The 21,217-nt window shown below is 36.7% G+C and overlaps 1 protein-coding gene and 1 long non-coding RNA gene across 6 annotated transcripts in view; one reads left to right on the top strand and one right to left on the bottom strand.

The window, feature by feature from the left end:
- Nucleotides 1-21,217, bottom strand: part of DIAPH2 (diaphanous related formin 2) — a 908,418-nt gene that overhangs the window by 18,955 nt on the left and 868,246 nt on the right. The window lies entirely within an intron of this gene.
- LOC134739050 (uncharacterized) overlaps nucleotides 1-21,217 on the top strand; it is a 79,115-nt gene that overhangs the window by 31,012 nt on the left and 26,886 nt on the right. For both annotated transcript variants that reach the window (XR_010125479.1, XR_010125478.1), the window contains exon 2: nucleotides 13,884-14,026. This is a non-coding gene — a long non-coding RNA (uncharacterized LOC134739050). The remainder of the gene's footprint in view (nucleotides 1-13,883; nucleotides 14,027-21,217) is intronic.

Here is a 21,217-nt window from a genome sequence, read left to right as displayed (position 1 = left end):
GAAACAGTGACATTTAAGAGATAAGTATAGGAAGAAGAGTCCATGAAACAAAACAGCAAATATTCAGAGAGGCATAGAAAGAACCATTACAGTACACGTTATGGAATTCAGGGGAGTAGATATTTCAAAAAATGGAATAAGCAATAATATCATATGTTGTAGAAAGATGCAGTAAAATAAAGACAAACTATCAGATTTAGAAATATGGAGGTCATTAGAGACCTTAATGGGAGCAATTTCAGTTTGAAATAAGGGGAGCAGAAGCCAGATTGCAGAAGGTTGAGGAGTAAGTGGAGGCAATGAATATAACTTATACTTGGATTTCCCATGACCCTGAAAGGGGTGGTATTTTCTTAGAGTGCAAACAGTTGCCTCAGGTCATTGCACCCGATGTACCCAACACCACTTCTAGCTGAAACCATCACCCTCAATAGTTTTCTTTTTACTTAGGAAAGCAGTACTAAATAGGCTTTTCCCCCCTCAACAGTGGCCAATGAAGGGACCATTATGGACATCAGTTTCCTTCAGGGGCAGCCAATTCATAGGTAACACATGGCATGATTTGTGATGAAAGGCACTACTCAATAGGGCAATAAGCCAGTTGAAAGATAAATAGAAGAGAATGAACAGACACACAGAAGGAAGTAAAATTCATTTTGTTTCTTAAGGGGTCGGGAGTAAGTTTCTGTTCTAAAAGAGCCCAATGTAACAAAGATACTAATTACATGATGTAATTCCCAATGTTGCGGCCAATTTCATTAAAAAAAAAAAAGTCAGTGGAGCTCACTAGGGCATTATTTCTTAAAACAGGGTATATTTACAGTTTTGTGTTTTCATTTTATGGTACAGTAAAAAGTGTTTACATAAGGATATCCTGCATCGTCACCTTATAAGTAACTAGTGTACTGATCACTGATATACAAAAAGGCTTATATATACATTTGCTTTTATATTACGTAAAAGCCAAGCAGCATTATTGTGCACTGTACTAATGAAGGTTTCATGATAATTTGAAGAGAGAAAATTTTTCAGAGAGTTGAGTCATCACAGGGTGCAATGCTCTTTCACACAACAGTCCAGGCAAGCTGGACATATGAGAACTGTGACATAACAGTACCGTCTTCAGGATGTGATCGGTTGTACTATACGGATGTAATCTTTGTGGACCAACTTGCAATTGTTCATTAGCTATAAATTGAGTGGTAAATATGTACTGAATACTTTTTTGCTTCCTGATTCCAGCAGTAAATGGATTAAATACCCATGTTATATTCCAATCCTAGCCTTCTCTTCATGTGAGCAACACAACTTTACAAGGTTATGGAGCAGACATCCTATTAAAACTGGAATTTGAGAGTTGCTCACAACCAAAATTTTCATTTGATATGGAGTCTGATGGCCCTGAATTCTATCACAAAACATTGACTTATGGTACTAGTACCATTTTGTTCAGCCTACTTATACAACAGGGATGCTCTGCATTTGTAATGATAAGGTCAAAAAAATGTGTAAGTGGATCTGAAGCTCTACTATTAAATCTAGCATCAGTAGGCACATTAAATGAACATTAATTTTAGTTTTATCTGTTTTATTAAAATTCTTAAAGCATATAGAATTTATGCCTATTTTTATATTTAAGCAATAATATATTAAAAGTAAGTCTAAGTCAATTACTGGGGACCCAAAATTATTAGGTTCTCATTAAAATGTATCCACAGATCCCTTTTACTACACCTAAAGTTTGAGAAACAATGCATTGGGTAGACTAATCACTGTACTCAGGCTTTCTTCCCTTCTAGTCAATCTCTAATCCAGCTTTGAAAACAGTCTTTCTCAAAGAGACCTTACTCCCCAGCTCAAAAGGCTGCAGTGGATTTAAAACAAGACTAATCTGGTTCAGTCCTAATTTGAAGTGGTGAAGAAAAGACAAAACAACAATAAAAATGGTAACAAGTTAACTTTCAGAGGACTCAGATTAAAATTCACTGCAAGAGAAGACATATGAAGATAAAAGTGAACAGATTCACACTAAAGGAAGTAGCTTCGGGAGATTAGAATACATGTGTAATAAATTTGGCCCCAAAGTTTGTGGCAGCTAAAAAAATACAGGAGAGATTTATGGAGTACATATTTTCTGGGTTTTTAAAAATTGTTTGTTTTTACACAGATCCCACTCTATCCAATCAGATTTTCTCCCATTCTCTACTATTCCCCCTTGAATCTAGTTAGGTTGGCTTCACCACTGTTCCACAAACACATCTATACATATTCCAGATTTGTGCTTATGTACCCACTCTGCCTTCTCCTTCCCCTCCATTCAAGACTACTTATCCTTCAAAGCCCAACTCAAATCCCACCTTCCTGATCCCTCTAGCCTTCACTGATCTTTCTCTCCTCTCGACTCCAATAGCACAAACTTAGCTTGTTTCACACAATTCAGCTTTCAATTATAGCCAATTTCATACTGCTCACTATCATTTCAGATATTGCCTTTCTAAGAGGAGAGTTCTGGGATGGCAGAGAATGAGCCTCTTCTACCTCTTTATTAGCTTTCTCGATATTAAATAGCCATGTAGTAAATACATGCTGATTCTTTCTCTGAATAAAACTTTTACAAGGATTTATAGACATATAAACATGTCATTTGTTCCCATATATACATATTCGTGCAGGACAATAAATAGTTTACAAACTATCTTTTCAATCTGTTCTTTTACTCTGGGTCTAACTGTGAATCTTTAAAGCTGGTTCTAGAGACAGCTTTCTGTTCTTAGGGGTGTTGAAGGAAAAGGTTAATATGTATGGTTAGATTGTGAAGTAGTACATAAAATGACATTTAGCAGCCCTGAGAGCTCCAGCATTAACCACATAAAAAACAGACAATGACTTGAAGTGAAAGATACTTCCTTAGAAGATTTTCTTCTGACCAACCACATTATAATCTTATTCTGAGATGCCCTATTTTATCCTATTCTGAACATTAGTCGCAAAATATAATAACCATAAATATAAAAATTTCAAGACCAAGGCAGAATTTGAATGTATTGTTTCTAAAAGATTCCCTCTGTCAGGATTATTTAACTACCTTTTGAAAGACAGTAAAATAGGAGATATGACTTTCTTATGGATTAGAAAAACTACATGATCTAGAAAAAATATAATTTCTATAAGTATAAAAATTTTATACTATATAAATAAATTCATTCTTTTCTCTAGTAACAAGTAGAGTGAAATTCTATTGAAAATACAGGGTATGTTCCATGATTACTTTGTTTATGAATTGGCCTATCCTGAACCAATATCACAATCTGCAGTCAGTATTAAGATTTTTTTCTTTCAGTCTTCATTTTCCTTGACCTCTCTGTAGCACATGACACTGCTGACAATTATTCTTTCCATGAAACTCTCTTTTCTTTTAGCTTGTATATTATTATTCTTTCTTCATTCTCAAATTATTTCTTTAATCTTTCTCTCTTTCTATGCTACTATCCTTTTCCTTGAGAATTTGGTAAGTAGCAAAATTTCTTGAGCTTGTCTTGTAGGAGAGCAGAGAACAAAACACTTTGTTACAATTCCCTTAGTTTGCAACAAAACTGGCTTACAGGCTGGGACAAGTTGGAACCCATTAATGTGTCTGACTGCAGTCTGCACAGAATAGACTTGCTTGCCTGGTGAGTGACCTTTTGATGTCAGAGGGCCAAAATCTCCACCCTCAGATCATTTTCTGAACATAAGACCCATGAAGAAGCCTGCATGGTCAATAGCTCATGCCCAAGGGACTTTCCAACCCCCCTTTCCTTACAGTCAATCACTGTCCAGCCCCCAAATCCCAGTCTCAAAATCTCTCCCTTAAATCCATCCATGGCTGCAAGGCTAGTATGGGAGACAGCCTTGAACCTGACTCCTATCGCCTTGCTTGGCTGCCTGGCAATAAAGTTTCTCACTGCAAAAACACAGTGCTTTGGTGTTTGACTTTCCATTGCTTGTGTGCAGACAGACACAGTTTGGTTTGGTCACAACGTGTTAGTAATTTTCAGCACTTTATTCTTTGCCCTTTCCCATATTTTAACTCTATATACTTTCCATGAGCTACTTCCCAGGGGTATGCTCATCCAATTGCCAAACTTCAACTACTCTAACTATTCTATCTCCTGCATGCTAATGGATCTCAATTCTGCATTTCTCAGGCTCTAAGCTACAGCTTCAATCACCTTCTCAATATTTCTCCTGATTGTTCCAAAGCTACCTCACACTGCAGATCCAAATTAAACTGATTTCATTTCCTTTCATCCTATTCCCTCCTTTTTATATATCCTCACTTCGATGATTAGAGCCATCTTATAAGTTGAATTGTGTCCCCCTAAATTCATATATTGGATCTCTGAAGCTCCAGTACAGCAGAATGAGGTAACATTATTTGGAGATAGGGTCTTTATGGAGGTAACCAAGTTAAAATGAAGTCATTGGGGTGGGCTCTAATCCCTTATGACTAGTGTCCCTAGAAAAAGGAAACATTTGGAGACAAACACACACCAAGAGAGGATGCCATGTGAAAATGAAAGCAGAGATCAACATGATGCTTCTACCAGCCAAAGAATGCCAAAGATTGCCAGAAAACCACCAGGAGCTAGGAGAGAGGCCTGGGCCATATCCTTCCCTGACACCTTCACAGGGAGCATGGCACAGCCAACCCATTCATTGGTCTTGGATTTGTAGCCTCTAGAACTATGAGACAATAAATTTCTATGGCTTAAGCCACTCAGTTTGTGGTGCTTTGTCACAGCAGCCCTAATAAAATTACTACAGCTATCATATAGCAATCATAAAATAAATCAATAAATCACCCGAGAATCCTTCCCCTTTTTATCCTCATATCCAGTTGCTCAATAAGTTCAGTCAATTCTAACCCCTGAGTCATTTTTGGATCTATTTATTCTGCATTATCTCCACTGTCAATGCTCTAGTGCAGGCCTTATGCTTCTGTTGCTTGGGCTCTTATAACAGATCCCTGTTGAATTTCTCCTGTCTCTAGCCTCACCCTTACCCTATCAGCCTTCTATATCGTTAGAAGATAATCATTCTACAATGTATATCTAGCCATGCTACCATAAGTCTAAGCCTGAAATGGCTCCTTATCACCCATGTAGTAAAATAATCGAACTAATTATACATGGCCTATCATGACTATTCATCTTTCCAGCCTCTCATACCTATGTTCCAGCAATGTTAACAGTTGGCTCTTCCTTGAATATACTGTGTTCTCCTATTGCCTCCATAAATGCTGTTCCCTTTCTTGGATCATGCTTCTCTTCCTTTTTCTTTTCCTACCCAAGAAACTCCTACTCATCTGTTAAGATTCAGCTTGAGCTTTATACTGTGATTGTCCCTGTGTGATCTATCTTCCCCCATTTTATCGTGAGCTCTGGAAAGGCAGCAACTGCAATTTAAATCTTTTTTTTTTTTTTTTTTTGGTACCTGTAATATAAGAGACATTTAGTAAATGATTTTTGAATTCCCCACAGGAAATAAAAATATTAGAGCACAATATTCATTTGAATGAATAACTTCATGTGTATTAGAACTATTCTTTTAAGTGAATTCAGCTTTAATTGCCTTTTTTGATAAAGAAAGCTGGTCAGATCTGTATTGCATAGTTGTTCAAGGTAAATTGCAAATCGTTTAATTTTCCTGTGTGCTTTGAATCCTCCAATGAGGGAGTTCTATTGGAGATAGGTCAGTTCAATGGTCAGTTTAAGGCAGAATTAAATTCATAGTTCCATTCTTTAGATCTTTAATTTTTTTAGGTTTGTCAACTCTCTTTAGATATCTTACAGGAGAATCAAAGGCAGTCAGTTTGTTGTTACAGTCATATAGTGACATAGGAGAAATGAAACAGTGCATTACTACACAATGCTTAATTGCTACTTTCTACTTCAATAACCAAAATCATGCTTGATGGCTGGGCACGGTGGCTCATGCCTGTAATTCCAGCACTTTGGGAGGCCGAGGTGGGCGGATTACCTGAGGTCAGGAGTTCGAGACCAGCCTGGCCAATATGGTGAAACGCTGTCTCTACTAAAAATACAGAAAGTGGCAGGGTGTGGTGGCGGTCACCTGTAATCCCATCTACTTGGGAGGCTGAGGCTGGAGAATCACTTGAACCCAGGACGCAGAGGTTGCAGTGAGCCAAGATTGCACCATTGCACTCCAGCCTGGGCAACAAGAGTGAAACTCCATCTCAAAAACAAAACAAAACAAAACAAAACAAAAAACCAAAAAAACATGCTTGACACCTTGAAACCATTTTATTTTATGAAGAAAAAGGGTTAAGTGAACTTCATTTCTAGTCGGTTGCATAGATTAACCAAATTCCCCCTCTCCCCAAACTATCCAGTGAGTTTAATCATCTCATATTATTGCTTCCAGGTGGCAAATGCTTGAGAGTATCTTTATTATCCTTAAATGGTAAGAAAAACATTCCTGAAAATACATCTCTCCCGTTTCTTCCTCCCTAGGTAGGGATAGGGCACCAACATACATGCACAGAGCTTAGTTAACACAAAAATATATATATATATATATAGCCAAAAAATATTCAGTGCTTTCTTGTGAAAACAGTAACAAGTCCCTTTGGACCACAGCATTGAAACTGTTCCACTAAACCTTTAATGTGAATTTGCTCAATGGGACTGGGCATACAGGTGTAGAACAATTATTAGATTTGATATCTGAATGAGCTCAGGTTCCCATTAGAGCTTGACTGCTTCAATGACCCCATTATTTTGCTTCCACCGCTCCCTGAACTGATCAACTTAATTATTCTGACTAACGAAACATTTAGGACATGAATTTCTGATTTGGTTTAAACCATATGGGACATCTAAAAGTGCTCACTTAAAAAAAAATCACAATACAGAAGAAATGACTATGAAGATATGTTAGAAGCTTAAAAGTAGGGCAGGGCCAAGATCCATGCTGGGCACACAGATACTGTACTTTCCTGGAATGGCACTCCTGTTTGGATGACTCCTTGGTACCTGTTATACCTTAACAATTTTACTCTTTCCCTGGAACACTCAAAACAGAAATAATTAATTTAGTAGACAGAGGAGGGCATAGAAGGGGTTGAAGTAAAATCTTGTGTTCCCTGCCATAATACACTCAGATCTTTAAAATAGTTAATGTTCAGAAGGGCAAATAAAATGCTTTGCAGAGCAAGCCAATTACAGAGATTCTTTGGCAAATAAAGAAAAAGAAAAGTCAGAAAAATGGGACAAACTTTTGAGTTGATGTGTATGAAATATGGCCTTTTATAAGTGGAAAGTTAAGGCCAAATTATATTTCTTATTAAAAAGCATTATCATCTTTAAAATTTTAGATTTTGGCATTAACTGTGGCCGAAGTGGCATAACAGCAAGCTATGTACTGAGTCTATGAAACAGACTATTTTGAAACAGAAATATACTGATCTTGATGTTACAGTTGCTTCATAATTGGTTTCCTTAAAAGCAGCTCCAACATTATGGGTATTTAACACAATTACTCATTATTTCAGTTTATATTAATGATTATTGAAAAGTTATACGTTTATCTACAGGAAAAGAAGGCATTAAAATATCACTTGTCTGTAAAATTTTACAGATGCTGGTTTACTTCTCATCAGTGAATGCATTTGTCTTTAAAAAGAATGAAACTGACATCAAAATGGTCCCCCTTGCCCCTTGCCTCCCTTCACTAATGATATGTAACGGCTGCTGAGCCTGCAATGAACGTGTTTGTGTCCAGTCATATTCCCATCATTTTACAATCCAATCTGATTCCTTAAAAAAAAGAAAAAGAGGAAGTCACAGGAGACTAGCACAAGTTCCTGCTTCAAGGCATTCTCTGACATCAGCCTTCACTTCGTACTTCTGCTCAAAGTACCTGATTTGACAAAGTGCACAGAAAGTCAGAAGACAAGCCTCTTCACCTCCTCTCCAAAACTGTCTGACAGGAGTCAACAATGATTCTTTCACAAAGCTACAATCTAACAGTTTTAGATGAAAGTCCAAGGGGAAACTTTCTAGCTATACCTTACAATATTTTATTAAAGAAGGGTGTAAAAATGCATTTGCCTCAGTGGGGCTATTTTCCTCCTCTGGTTCAACTCAATCCATTTTAACAGTTGGCAGTTTAAATAACAGAAGTTACAGGCTGCCATGCACAGACGCTTTGCATGCCATACGAAAGCAAAGGATTCAGAGATGGAAGCAAAAACGGAAAGATGAAAAAAAAACCAGCCTCTATTCTATAAAAGAATTTCTTTAATAACAGCAGCTAGGTAAAATTTCTTTGAGCTTGTGTCCTTCTCCTACTGTTTTATATAAAGCAGCTACCATACTTGTCTTCCTAGGCTACATCTGACAGACTGTCAAAAGCAAACAACTTTTCCTCTTATATTGCAATAATCATCTACTGTATTTTTAATGTACTCAAAACAAATTTTCTTATTATACAATAACAGTGACAATCCTCCCTGTATTCCCAATGTAAAATGATATATTTTAAAGATGATAATCATAAAAGCAGCCTATCCATAACTACCATTTTTAGGTTAAATAAAATATCAACATTTTTTATTCATGTTTAGGTTAATGTGTGCAATTCAGCTGTTTGCAATATTTACATGGAATTGAATATATTATGAGAAAACTTGAAAAAAGCAAAAGAGCCAAGTTTAAGACTGGTTCTTTCTTGAGTGGCTTTTTATCCTTACTGGCCACCTATTATTACCTTCATCATATAACATTAAAGAGAAAACAGAGACTTGGTGCTAGCTGGAGGATCCCATTATTACCAATGTCTCTGTGCCCACCAACTGTGACTTACTCGGTTTTGAACTTGTACTATATTATCATTTAGAATCAAAGTATGTATATTTTTATAAAATGTGCTGTGGTTACAAGGATTAATAGATACAACATAATTCATAATCTGAATTCTGACACATTCAGATTATAAATTGATTAGTACAGAGGAAGAGGAGGGATTAGGTTCTGTCCTTGCATTTTGATATACATAAGCTAACTAAATATAACCTTGTGCATATAAACTAACTTTGGTAGCAATGGCAATGTCTGTATCATTAAAGGCCAATGATAAGTACATCTTCTGTAGGCCAAATCTAAGGGCTTTCTCTTAGGAGAAATAGCTCAGAAATAATAAATATATAAGAAAATACATAAAGTGCCTTCCTGTTGAACAGTAAGAAACAACTCCACTCCCCCTTGGCTTCCCCCATTTTAGATTCCCTGGCTTTAAAGCACACTAGAGAGGAGATTAACTGATATTTTGCATCAAATGACTACCTTCCCTAAGTATCTCCAGCTTCTACAGCATTTTTAAATGCACTATCACATTATGCATTCTGAGATTTGGTACAGTTTGTTCTCTCTTTGTCTATCATTTACAAGAGAGTGAAAGCTAGTCACAATTTCATCATAAACCTGAAGACTGATTATCCCCACACTTTTTCTTTTCTTGGACTAAATATTTCCAAATTCATTCATCTCTCATCATAGAGTCAAGCAGAAAGGAGTTTAGATACCACAGCAGTTCTCAATTCATGCACATTAATATAGTGTTTTAAAAAATATATAAAACATATTTATACAAAGACCAGAGAAGAACTGAACACTATATATATGTGTGTGTGTGTGTATATATACATATACACATATGGCCTTCTAATCATAAGGCCTTCTAGTGTGTATATATATATATATATCTTCATATATATATATATATATCTTCATATATATATATATATATATCTTCATATATATATATATATATATTAGAAAGCCTTATGAACTTGTATAATAGTTTGAGGATAATCAATGGAACATAGAATTTTAGAGCTGACAGGAAATTTATGAATTATTTAGCTGAAATTCAACACTTCATTTTAATAGATGATGACACTAAGTTCCAGAGAAGAGATTTAACTTGTCATAAATAGTCTACACAACAAAGATATGAAACTGAGAGGCTTCAATCAGAGAATGGGACATAAGGTAATGAACCACATAACCATAATTATTCTATCATTCATTTGTTGGATAATAATATAATTAAGCTTTGATAAATTATATATTTATGAAGAAAGATAGCAATAGCATGATAGACCATGATCATCTGGCGATCTCATATAATAATCACTCTATAGAAGTAATTACAGAATAGCAGTAAGTTTGAAACTTTTGTAATTTTATAATAATACAACATTCAGGAACTCAGTTATTTGATAAGGAAAAGTTCACTGGATCCTATAATCTGCATTTTGATGGGCCTGAACCATATTTATATCACGCACTATCCACAAAGTCCTTAAGTACACATTTATACAAAGACCAGAGAAGAACTGAACACAATTACGTGGACTAGCACCTTGGAGAGATGAACTTTGGGATGGTTGGATGGATAGCTATGGCTATGCATATACACACATGCATATATATTTACATGTAGGTATAGACATATATATTCGATGTTTGACACCACATCTTTATTAAAAGGTATAAGACATAGTTAAGATTGAAAAGTGAAAATCTCTTCTGATAAATGCAAGTTAGAAAATCCATCTATACTGCCCTCTCTGGTAACTTCATCATGGTCCACATTGTTGATAGAAGAAGCTCAAGAAGCTGCTGGTATCATGTTAATGTTCACTGTCATTGCTTTTGTTGATCTTTGTCCTTACCTTAATTTTATTTATATATGGTATGTGTTTTAGCATTCCAGACACTGTCTGCAGGGTTTTACAGTGAGCTGGGTATTTTAATTTAGGTTGATTGGTAATAAAATATCATTCAAAGCCAACTGTCAGGTGAACAAGTTAAATGAAAGCTCTGTCGCATAAAGTCTCTGTTTCCAATTATTCTCTGGAATTTAAATGAGCAAAACATCATCAACAGAGGTCTTTAGAACTCGACGATAAAGCAATACTTTTTTGCATCTATTCTTTATGCCACCTACTATTAGGGATCTCTTTGCTATAAAATACCGTTCCCTTCACTGATTTCAACTCTATAATTCTTTTGCTGAACAATTATCTCCTCATCTAGCTTTCTTACTCATGCAAGCCACAAACATAGTGTGACTAGAGTAAAAGGAGATAAATGTTTTTGCATACGTGGGTTATAGAAAGAAATCACATTATGGCCACATTTCCCATTTCTAGGAAATTTCCTTTTTCCTCCCAGATGTTCTCCTTTGTTACACAAGACAGTTTTCCAGTTAATCTTTCTAGAGATTCATGCCAGCAGCTATTTTGCCCCCACCTTAAAATATTGGTTATCATGCGGTGCACATTTCCAATATCAATATTTAAGCAGTCATACAGAAGCTAGTATTGCGGTCATCCCAATTCAGTATTCATAATGTTAAGTGATGAGTTAGAAAACTTTCTCAGAGTTAATATCTTATTGTACCAACCACCCCTTGATGCTTCTTCCATTTTACAGTCCTTCTATTTTGTTATTTATGATTTTCCAAAAACTGTCCTTGTTTGTGTTCTCTGACATGTCATGATACATTACATTCCCAGTGTTATTGGTTAGCATGCTAATAACATGCTCCCCTTTAAATAAACCCTCAAACAGTTTTATCAGCTCCTAACTTTTATTTAATTGAAATTATTAAAGTAGTAGAAAATCTTGCTTCATGTTTGGATTCTACTCAAATTGTTTGTATAATTTTGAATTGCTTTGTATCAAAATTTCCAACAACTCTTTTTTTTTTTTTGAGATAGAGTCTCTCTCTGTCGCCCAGGCTGGCATGCAATGGCGTGATCGCCACTCATTGCAACCTCCGCCTCCCGAGTTCAAGCGATTCTCCTGCCTCAGCCTCCTGAGTAGCTGGGATTACAGGCACGCACCACCATGCCCGGCTAATTTTTGTACTTTTTAGTAGAGATGGGGTTTCACCATGTTGGTCACGCTGGTCTCGAACTCCCAACCTCAGGTGATCTGCCCACCTCGGCCTCCCTCCAACCACTCTTATAAATAAATTTTATAGCAACAATACAGTTTTTTAAATGAGGAAAAAAGCAACACACTTATCTTTTTAAAAAGATCTTTCTTAAAAATATGCTGCTTCCTACAAATTTATTTTATATGTTTAAAACTATACTATTCTCCATAACACACTGAGACTAGCCACTTAAAAGGCACAATGGAACAAGGGAAGGACCACTGTCCTGGGCTCGGAAGAGGACTGCCTGCTGAACTGATGCTTAATTTTGTCACATCAGAATAGGGATAATATTTCAGACTTCAGATGGTTACTACAAAGATCAAGTGAAGTCCCCTTTGTAGAGTACCAGGCAAAGATCTGTGGTACATAGTAGATCTTCAGTTCATTCAGCATATTAGCTGCATATAAATCTGAACCTTAGCTGCCTGGACTTAATAAACACATCTCAATGTACCAACTATTAACTGACAGGTAAAGGTCAAGAAAGAGCTATTGAGTAGCTATTGAAAGGTAGGGAGGCAGAATAAATAAGGCGATCACAGGCTTAAACTTTCTGTATTCATTTAGTGGAGACAAAGAATTCAGGTTGTGCAAGGATTTAAAATGCAGATTGTCAGGATTTATAAGGAAAAGATTTATTCTTTTCTCATTACTATAATAAACAGTGATCAAAAAAGCTTCATCAGACTTACAGTAGATAAAGAAGGGAAATACAACTTCAATTAAGTCCTTGATTTATAGATAATGTTGCAACATCGCAAACAATGAACATCATATTCTACCACAATCTATTTACCAAGATGTGTGCAGTTATTATGTGTTTTAGGGGTGTGATGGGGAGTCATTTTTCATTGTATTCTTTTCAAATTAGTATGCATTTAAATCACTGTTACAGAGAGAAAATTCAAATCAACATTAAACTTACATTCTTTCAAATCCTCTTCCAATAGATGTCAACATACACACATTATTATAGATATAATCAGCGTTTATATACTCTCTTGTGATCTAATTCTTTCACTTAACATTGTTTTATGTATGCATTTCCATGAATTGTCACCTAATGGCACCACCTTGAAATTGTACCTGTTTCTCTACAGCTTCTCCAACACCTCACTTAGTGCTTAGCCATCACAATACATATATGTCGGTACCTGTTACTGTGTTGTTGTATTTCTTTACTTGCCAGTGAAAAAATGTGTTTTTCCATGTGATGATTTACTTTGTAAAATTTTTTACATGTAACATTTCTCTCTTCACCTCTTTCTTTGTCCTATGTGAAACATGTGCAAGCCCTTCAAACACATTCTGCCTGATATAAACATAATTAAATTTGTTGACAAATTTGCTGCCAGTTGTTGAGGACAAGGGCTGCAACTCACAGCTTTCTCTCTGCAAATGCTTTCCACAAAGTATTCAATGCATTGTTCTGGAATTGGATATTCTCTAAGGTCCAAAAATTCCTATAACGGCAGGAACTTCATCTCCTATGTGTTTGGATCATCCCGGCATTTAATACATATATACAATGAATAAAAATAAGGAACTTGCATGATTTTAAAGTCATATAATTGGATAAATATTTCAAGAAAATCTCTATCCCTATCCTCACAAATATAAAGCATACCTTCCCGTTGCTCCCTACAAGTTATCTCGCCGAAAATAAAGGAAGATGTCTTAGATTCAAGTGCTTAATTACAAGGGACATTTTCCAAATTATTCTTAATAATGTACTCTCTGGAAAACACACATTAGTCTGGAACAACTTAAATTAATATGGGTTTTAGATGCTTATGATGTAAATGTACAAAATTGGGGGAGGCAGTTAAGATAATGAAATTTAACACAGACCTATTAATTGTTTACAGGGTATGATGTCATAGTACTAAGTGCTGGAGATCATTGTAAACAAGCCTTTGAAAGATTACTTAAGACTTCCCTGCAGTAAATACCTAACGAAGATCACCAATATACACATGCAAGATGGATGGAAAAGCCAATGGACCTAGTGGTATGCAAATGAGTATTTGTGGCTTGGGGAAAAAGCCTGACATTGATACTCTGATACACAGATTAAAGTGTTGTGTCTCTAAAAACTTAGGTGGACATGAATGTAATACGCTCCGGAAAACTGTTAGATGACACAAAAATTAGCTCCAGTGCTTCTAGAAACACCAGTGTCAGAGATACGTGTGAAGAGTTTCAATAGAATTGTTTTACAAAATGAGATAGTGGGGAGGAAAAGCAAAGTATCATACCTGAAGATATTATTCTGCCTCATCTGCAATTTGAATATATCTGTATAACTAAACAAATTAAATATCATAACTGTACATTTCACTGTTTCATTTACATTTCTAAAAGTCTAGCTACACTCAAAATGGTCATAAAACTTTTTTAAAGTTTTATTAGGAAAATGTGGGCTCACCTTATCCACCATATTTATTACAACTTTTTGAATCCAGGGTTGTATACATAGCTCACTTAGCTCACAACAATAGTAAGAGCTGCTGTTTACTTAGCATTTAGTGGATACCATGCACTGTGTTAAGTGACTTGCATATATTGTGTCAATCAATCTTAAAAGGATCCCGTACGATAGGTATTATAAAACCATTTTACAAATGGGAAGAGTAAGCCTCCAAGAAATTAAAAAGCTTGCATAAGATCATGTAGTTAATAAGTGGTGGACATCTGTGGAGTTTCAAAGTCCATAAGCTGACCCCCATACCAGATGGCATCCACAAGCACTAAGCCTGGATTTCTAGGTCCATGACTTTGACAGGAAGGTACTTTGTGTAAATGCAGGTGGAGTCCAAAGTAGGACAAGAACAAGAAGCTTTGCAATGCGTTACCAGTATTACTATCTTCAATACTAATCCTTTTAATACTTTAAAAATATTTTTAAAACTAAAGCCATGAAGAATACCAAATTCATGATCAATTTAGCCTTGTGATTCTATTTTTGGTGGGAGTCACCAAGGGATGCTTTGTAGAAAGGAATGGCTTTTCCTCCTTGGTTTCTCTTACAAAGCAACCATGTGTCTATAGTACATGAGTTGACCTGAATCACTTTACTTTTTAAACATGCTATTTCTTTAGAACTTTCAGGAGAAGTTGTTCTGTGAGTCATGTATAGTACTTCCCTTTCCCCATTTGTTTCTGCAATGCTTCAAAGATACCCTTTACTATGGTTTGAGTGTTTGTGTTCCTCTAAAATTTATGTTGAAACTTAATTCTTACTGTAGCTGTATTAAGAGGTGGGACCTTTGGAGAAGTGATTAAGTCATAAGGGTTCTACCCTCATGAATGGAATTAATGCCCTTACAAAAGAGGCCTTAGAGAGCTCCCTGGCCCTTCTACTCCTTTTGCTATGCGAGAACACAGTGTTTGTCCATTTCACAATGTTAGGATACAGCAAGAAGTGCCATCTTGGAAGCAGAGAGCAAACCCTCATCAGACATTAAATCTGACAGCACCTTGATCTTGGACTTCCCAGCCTCTAGAACTGTAAGCAATAAATTTCTGTTGTTTACAAATTACCCAGTCTCAGGTAGAGCAGCCTGAACAGATTAAGGTTTCAACATGCTTGGGTTTGGTAAATAGGTTTGCATTTATCCTATCCAAATGTTTATGATTTCTTGATTTCAAAAACACTGAGCATAGCCTCTGCATCCTTACACTGTAGAATGGATGAACATTGTGTCCTCACATGGCAAAAGGAGTGGCAGCTCTTTGAAGCTTCTCACTCAACTATTATATTTTCCAAGAGAAGAGCACTAATTGTTTTGGTCTTTCATAACAGGGAATTTTCACCCATTTTTACTTCATTACAAAGGGCCTTCTCTAGCCTGATGCAGCAGCCTCTTTTTAAACAGGAGCAGCAATCAGAATTACTTGCAATAATTCATCCTGTCTGGAGGACCCTAATCTTGTACTAAGGAAGTAGAATGTCTTCTGTTAGGATGCCAATCTCTTTCCTGAGACTGATCCGCAGAGTGTGGACCATTGTGATTACAACACCTTCCTGAGCTAATTTTTTTTTTTTCACAGAATGGTTACCAGTCACTCCTAGATCCCTTTTTCAAGTTTGGAACTGAGAAGTCAAAGCCTGCCAGCCTGTGAATGCAGCCTAGCTTCTTTCACTTTCATTTTTCACTAAATGCATTACCGTATCCACACGAAGCTCATCTGCCACTTCTCGGCCCACTCAGGAGCCTCACGAGAGCTTCCTGCAGTAGATCCCTGGCAGCTTGGCATTTCACTTTCAGTGAACTCAGAACAGCTGAGTGTAAACTGCAAACTCTCCTACTTTAGTTTCCTTAATTTTTTGATTGAGGCCTCAGAGTAATTAAACTGAAAATGTATGGAGCTGAGAGAGAAATATTAAGTGTAAAATTATCTGCCAATTAAAAAAAAGCAAGCTCCATGCTATGAAAGTTTTTTCTTTTTATTAAAAAACTCACCCTTACAGTGATGATGAAAAGTAAATAACATAAGCCTACATTTAGACATGCTACTGACCTCTCATACCTCTGAAGGGATAAAACTGAAGGATTAATCTGCCAAACATCCTAAAATGCATCTACTTTCATTGTCATCATTCCCTCCAATTGGTCTCTCCAGGTTGATTTGTAATTCTATGTGCCTCGTATATATTTAAAGAGCTTAATGTTTATCATTACTTCATTTTTTAAATTTTTATTTCCTACTCTAGGAAACCTTATTAATTTTTATAACACACGCTTTTCAGATTATAAGATAAATAAAATAGATTTCTAGTTTTCTCAGATATGCTTCAATTGTATGAGGGCTTATTATAAATACAGAAAAAAAATCAAGTAGCAGAATCCTAATTTTCCTGTGGACATTTCAACAGAAAACAACAAAGATTGTTAAATTCTGTTGTAGCTATTTTACTACATAAGGGAAATACTATCCTGAGGGCTTTTTATTTTTGCCAAATACAAAGTTAATTTGTGCAAGCCAACCATACATAGATTTGGGGGGTGTCTTTGTTAATTTGTACCACAAAGTGGTGGTGTTGGAGTAGGTAATAACCTTGGCATTCTCCTCATCTATAGCCTAGACAAACACCCACTGAACTATAGGGCGTTGCCTTAATATCTACCTTAGTTTTAAGTTCTGTCCTGAACACAGTTCACTTTTGTCAATTAAAATTCCCGAATATTTCCAAATCCCATATTATAAGTAGAAGCAGCACGATATAGTGGAGAGAACACCAAATTTGGACTCAGAGAAGCTTTAGGCTCAAATTCTGGCTCAGCCTCATGCAAGCCAGGAAATTAGGAGTAAGTCACATGGCCTTTCTTAATTTTTTTTTTTTGAGAGGGAGTCTCGCTCTGTCACCCAGGCTGGAGTGCAGTGGTGCGATCTTGACTCTGCTGGAGTGCAGTGGCATGATCTCGGTTCACTGCAACCTCTGCCTCCCAGGTTCAAGTGATTCTTCTGCCTCAGCCTCCCGAGTAGCTGGGACTACAGGCACACGCCACCATGCCCAGCTAATTTTTTTTTTTTTTTTGTATTTTTAGTAGACATGGGATTTCACCATATTGGCCAGGCTGGTCTTGAACTCCTGACCTCAGGTGATCCGCCTGCCTTGGCCTACCAAAGTGCTGGGATTACAGGCATGAGCCACCGCGCCCAGCCATCACATGTCCTTTCTAATTCTCAGTCTCCTCACCTGCAAAATGAGAAGAGTAACCCTATCTTACTATGTTCACACATTTCTTGTGAGGTTCAAATAAGATATTGTAAAATTAAAGTAGTTTATAAACAGTAGTTTACCAGGTAACTATACGGTTTTATCATAATTGGCTTTCTTAACTGCAAGGTTTATTTACAGATATACCCTCTTTCAAATGGGCTAATTTCATATATTCTACTGTTGGCTCTGTATTTCATACTGTGATCCTTTGAAAAATATTCATGGTTTTATGACTATATCCATAGGAAAAACAAAAATGTTTCCAATGCCGTCTTAACAATCAGCACAGAGGCAATAGCCTTCTTTTCATTTTACATTTTCTTTCCAGTTCTGGTTCTTCAGCACAAGCCATTCTGGTGATGTTTAAAACCAAAATATCAAATGACACTGTCATGATCTGGAAATGTCTGCAAGGTCCAATGGGAAGTCTTAGCAAATGTCAGAGTACCTCTAAGGCAAGACAGATCCTCAAGATGGATAATGATTCAGGAGTTTTGTACTAAAGATACAGCAGGGTGCTGGGGAAAGGCCTGTTTGATGCTCAAAGGTTAAGCAGCACAAGTTTAATGCCTAGTAAAGTAAAAAGTCACTTAGCATTGTGATTAGTGATGCCAAATAGGTACAGGGCGATTTAAAAGAGAGACAGTCAACAAACACATTTCAAGAGGTGTCAAAATGGATATTTTCATCCTTTTTCCTTTCTCTCTGACAAGTAACTACTTAGAAAAGCCAACAACTGAAAACACATCACAGGCGGCAGTCACCTGTTTGTCAGTAGACTACTGTTGTTGAGTTGCATTTTTAAATGCATCACAGTGGATGATAATTCACAGATATTAAAGGAAGAGAAATTATCTCTGCATATCCATTAAGAATGGTCCTTCTCGTATGTCTATCACTGGCAATTCAATTGTTGATTTTTCTTTCAAAGCAAAACAAATACATGTATCAAGACAGTACAGAAACCTGGAAGAGGAATTGATCCAAGTCAGTGATACTAAATGAAATGACACACATCATTAAATACGGCAGATGCCTAGTGATAAGCACTAAAAGAAGGGGGTCAAAGCGATACCCAATAACAACAAAATAGTCTCAGAAGCAGAAAACTTGAAGATTCTCTCCCCCTTCCCCCCAGATGCTTCAGATAACTCTAGGAAATGCTGAAATACATGGTAATGTGTGCAAATTAGCCATCTACATTCCATCTACATTCATGATGTGAAGTACATGTAATGGTTAGCATATTAAAATTCTTGTTAATCTAATGGTCCATTCTAGGATATGCCATATAATTGGAGCTGGACTTAAGGATTTCTCATGTGGCATAATCATGGTCTCAAGAAGAAAGTGAAATCTAAAATGACACATTTGGGCTGGGCACAGTGGCTCACGCCTGTAATCCCAGCACTTTGGGAGGCCGAGGCGGGCGGATCACCTGAGGTCAGGAGTTGAAGACCAGCCTGGCCAACATGGCAAAACCTCGTCTCTACTAAAAATACAAAAATTAGCTAGGCCTGGTGGCGGGTGCCTGTAATCCCAGCTACTCAGGAGGCTGAGGCAGGAGAATAGCTTGTACCCAGGAGGTGGAGGCTGCAGTGAGCCGAGACTGAGCCATTGCACTCCAGCCTGGGTGACAAGAGTGAAACTCCATCTAAAAAAAAAAAAAAAAAGACACAGTTGGAAAAGAATATACATATTAATATGTTTTTAAATCTGGCCAGAGCATGAAAGAATTTACAATTTACTCTCACAGCTAACTGGCTGTTGAGGGGTATACGGTAATAGCCATCTGAGGTTTATACATGGTAGACTGCAAGCTACTGGAGGACTTGTATTCTATATCTTTGTATTTCTTAATACCTAACATGGCGCCTGCCACAAAGCTTGTGGCCAAAAAAAGTAGGTTGAATTAAACTTACAGCAACTTTGCTCTCATGGGCCTTAAAGTCTTGTGTACAGATGGGAAATGATCAAATGGTAAATGAGTAAAAACAGATGCTAGAAATGTAGATGAGAGGTGGCAGGGATCTTTTTAATACTTGTATCTCTGGATCTATTGCTGTTCCTGGCATATGGGTCACCTTCAGGAAGTGTTGAGATATCAGTGTGTCACACAGAGACCATGAAATTTGATCTAGGGTTTGAGACGTGGGTAGGATTGGAAGAGGTTTGCTCCCAACCCTTCTTAACAGCAATTTCTAACGGAACTAGAGAGGGACATCACTCCTCTAACCCCATACAAGTTTATATGTGTCTCTTCTTTCTTAAAGCATGATGTCTTTTTCCATGAAGTGATATCTATCCCAATTTCTGGTAGGTCAGGATTATATAAATTGGGGTTGGAAGTCGGACCAGGGGACAAATGCCAGTGAACATCTGCCTTGCTAGAGACTATAGCTACTTTTGACTTTGAATCTTCATGGTTTTATATTAAGTCTGTATTTTTGTGGTTAAATCTTTACTTTGTTTTTGATCATTTTAATTCAACAGATATTTACCATGTCTACTGTGTACATAGAAACAAAAAGTGAACACATAAAATAGACATGTAAGACTACACTATGAATGCTTTTAGCATTTTAAGAAAGTTTTGAATGCCTATATTTACAGTAAAGAATGTGAGTTGTGGTGACTCTTGTTAGGGATTTTTTTCCCACTATCAGACTTTTTTTTTTTTTTTTTTGAGACAGAATCTCACTCAGTCGCCAGGCTAGAGTGCAGTGGCATGATCTCAGCTCACTGCAACCTCTGCCTCCTGGATTCAAGCGATTTTTCTGCCTCAGCCTCCCGAGTAGCTGGGTCTACAGGTGCGCACCACCACGCCCAGCTAATTTTTGTGTTTTTAGTAGAGACGGGGTTTCACCATGTTGGCCAGGATGGTCTTGATCTCTTGACCTTGTGATCCGCCTGCCTTGGCCTCCCAAAGTGCTGGGATTACAGGAATGAGCTACCATATCCGGCCCGGACTTTTTTATATTTCTAGATCAATGCAACTGAGGGGTTCCATGACATGACAGGGAGAGTCATTTGAACTGTTATTATTTACAACTTATTACAGAAAATCAGAATTGTCTCAATATAGTACAGTAATAAATACAGATGCTCCTTGACTTACAATGGGGTTACGCCCTGATAAACCCAACAGAAGCTGAAAATATGTAGCTAATTGGGAGCTACGCCTCAATGTTGCTATCCAGCATGATGAGAGATGTACAGTTTCTACTTGAATGCATAGTGCTTTCACACCATTGTAAAGTTGAAAAATAGTTGAACCATCATAATTCCTAACTGTGTACAGATATAATTTTGATACTGAGTCTAATATAACACAGGCGCTCTAGTCTATAACCCCCAATTTGACACTTTTGAGTTTGAAGTAGCCTGTTTTCATTTGCATAATATTTATTTGAATGAAATATCACTCTTATTTTTATCTATCTTGGTTAGATGTAAGATTTTCTTTAGAAAAGT

This window comes from Pongo pygmaeus, chromosome X (assembly GCF_028885625.2).
Source record: "Pongo pygmaeus isolate AG05252 chromosome X, NHGRI_mPonPyg2-v2.0_pri, whole genome shotgun sequence".
NCBI lineage: Eukaryota > Metazoa > Chordata > Mammalia > Primates > Hominidae > Pongo > Pongo pygmaeus.
The sequence above is the reverse complement of the archived record's forward strand: the minus strand, read 5'-3'. Positions and strand labels throughout refer to the sequence as shown.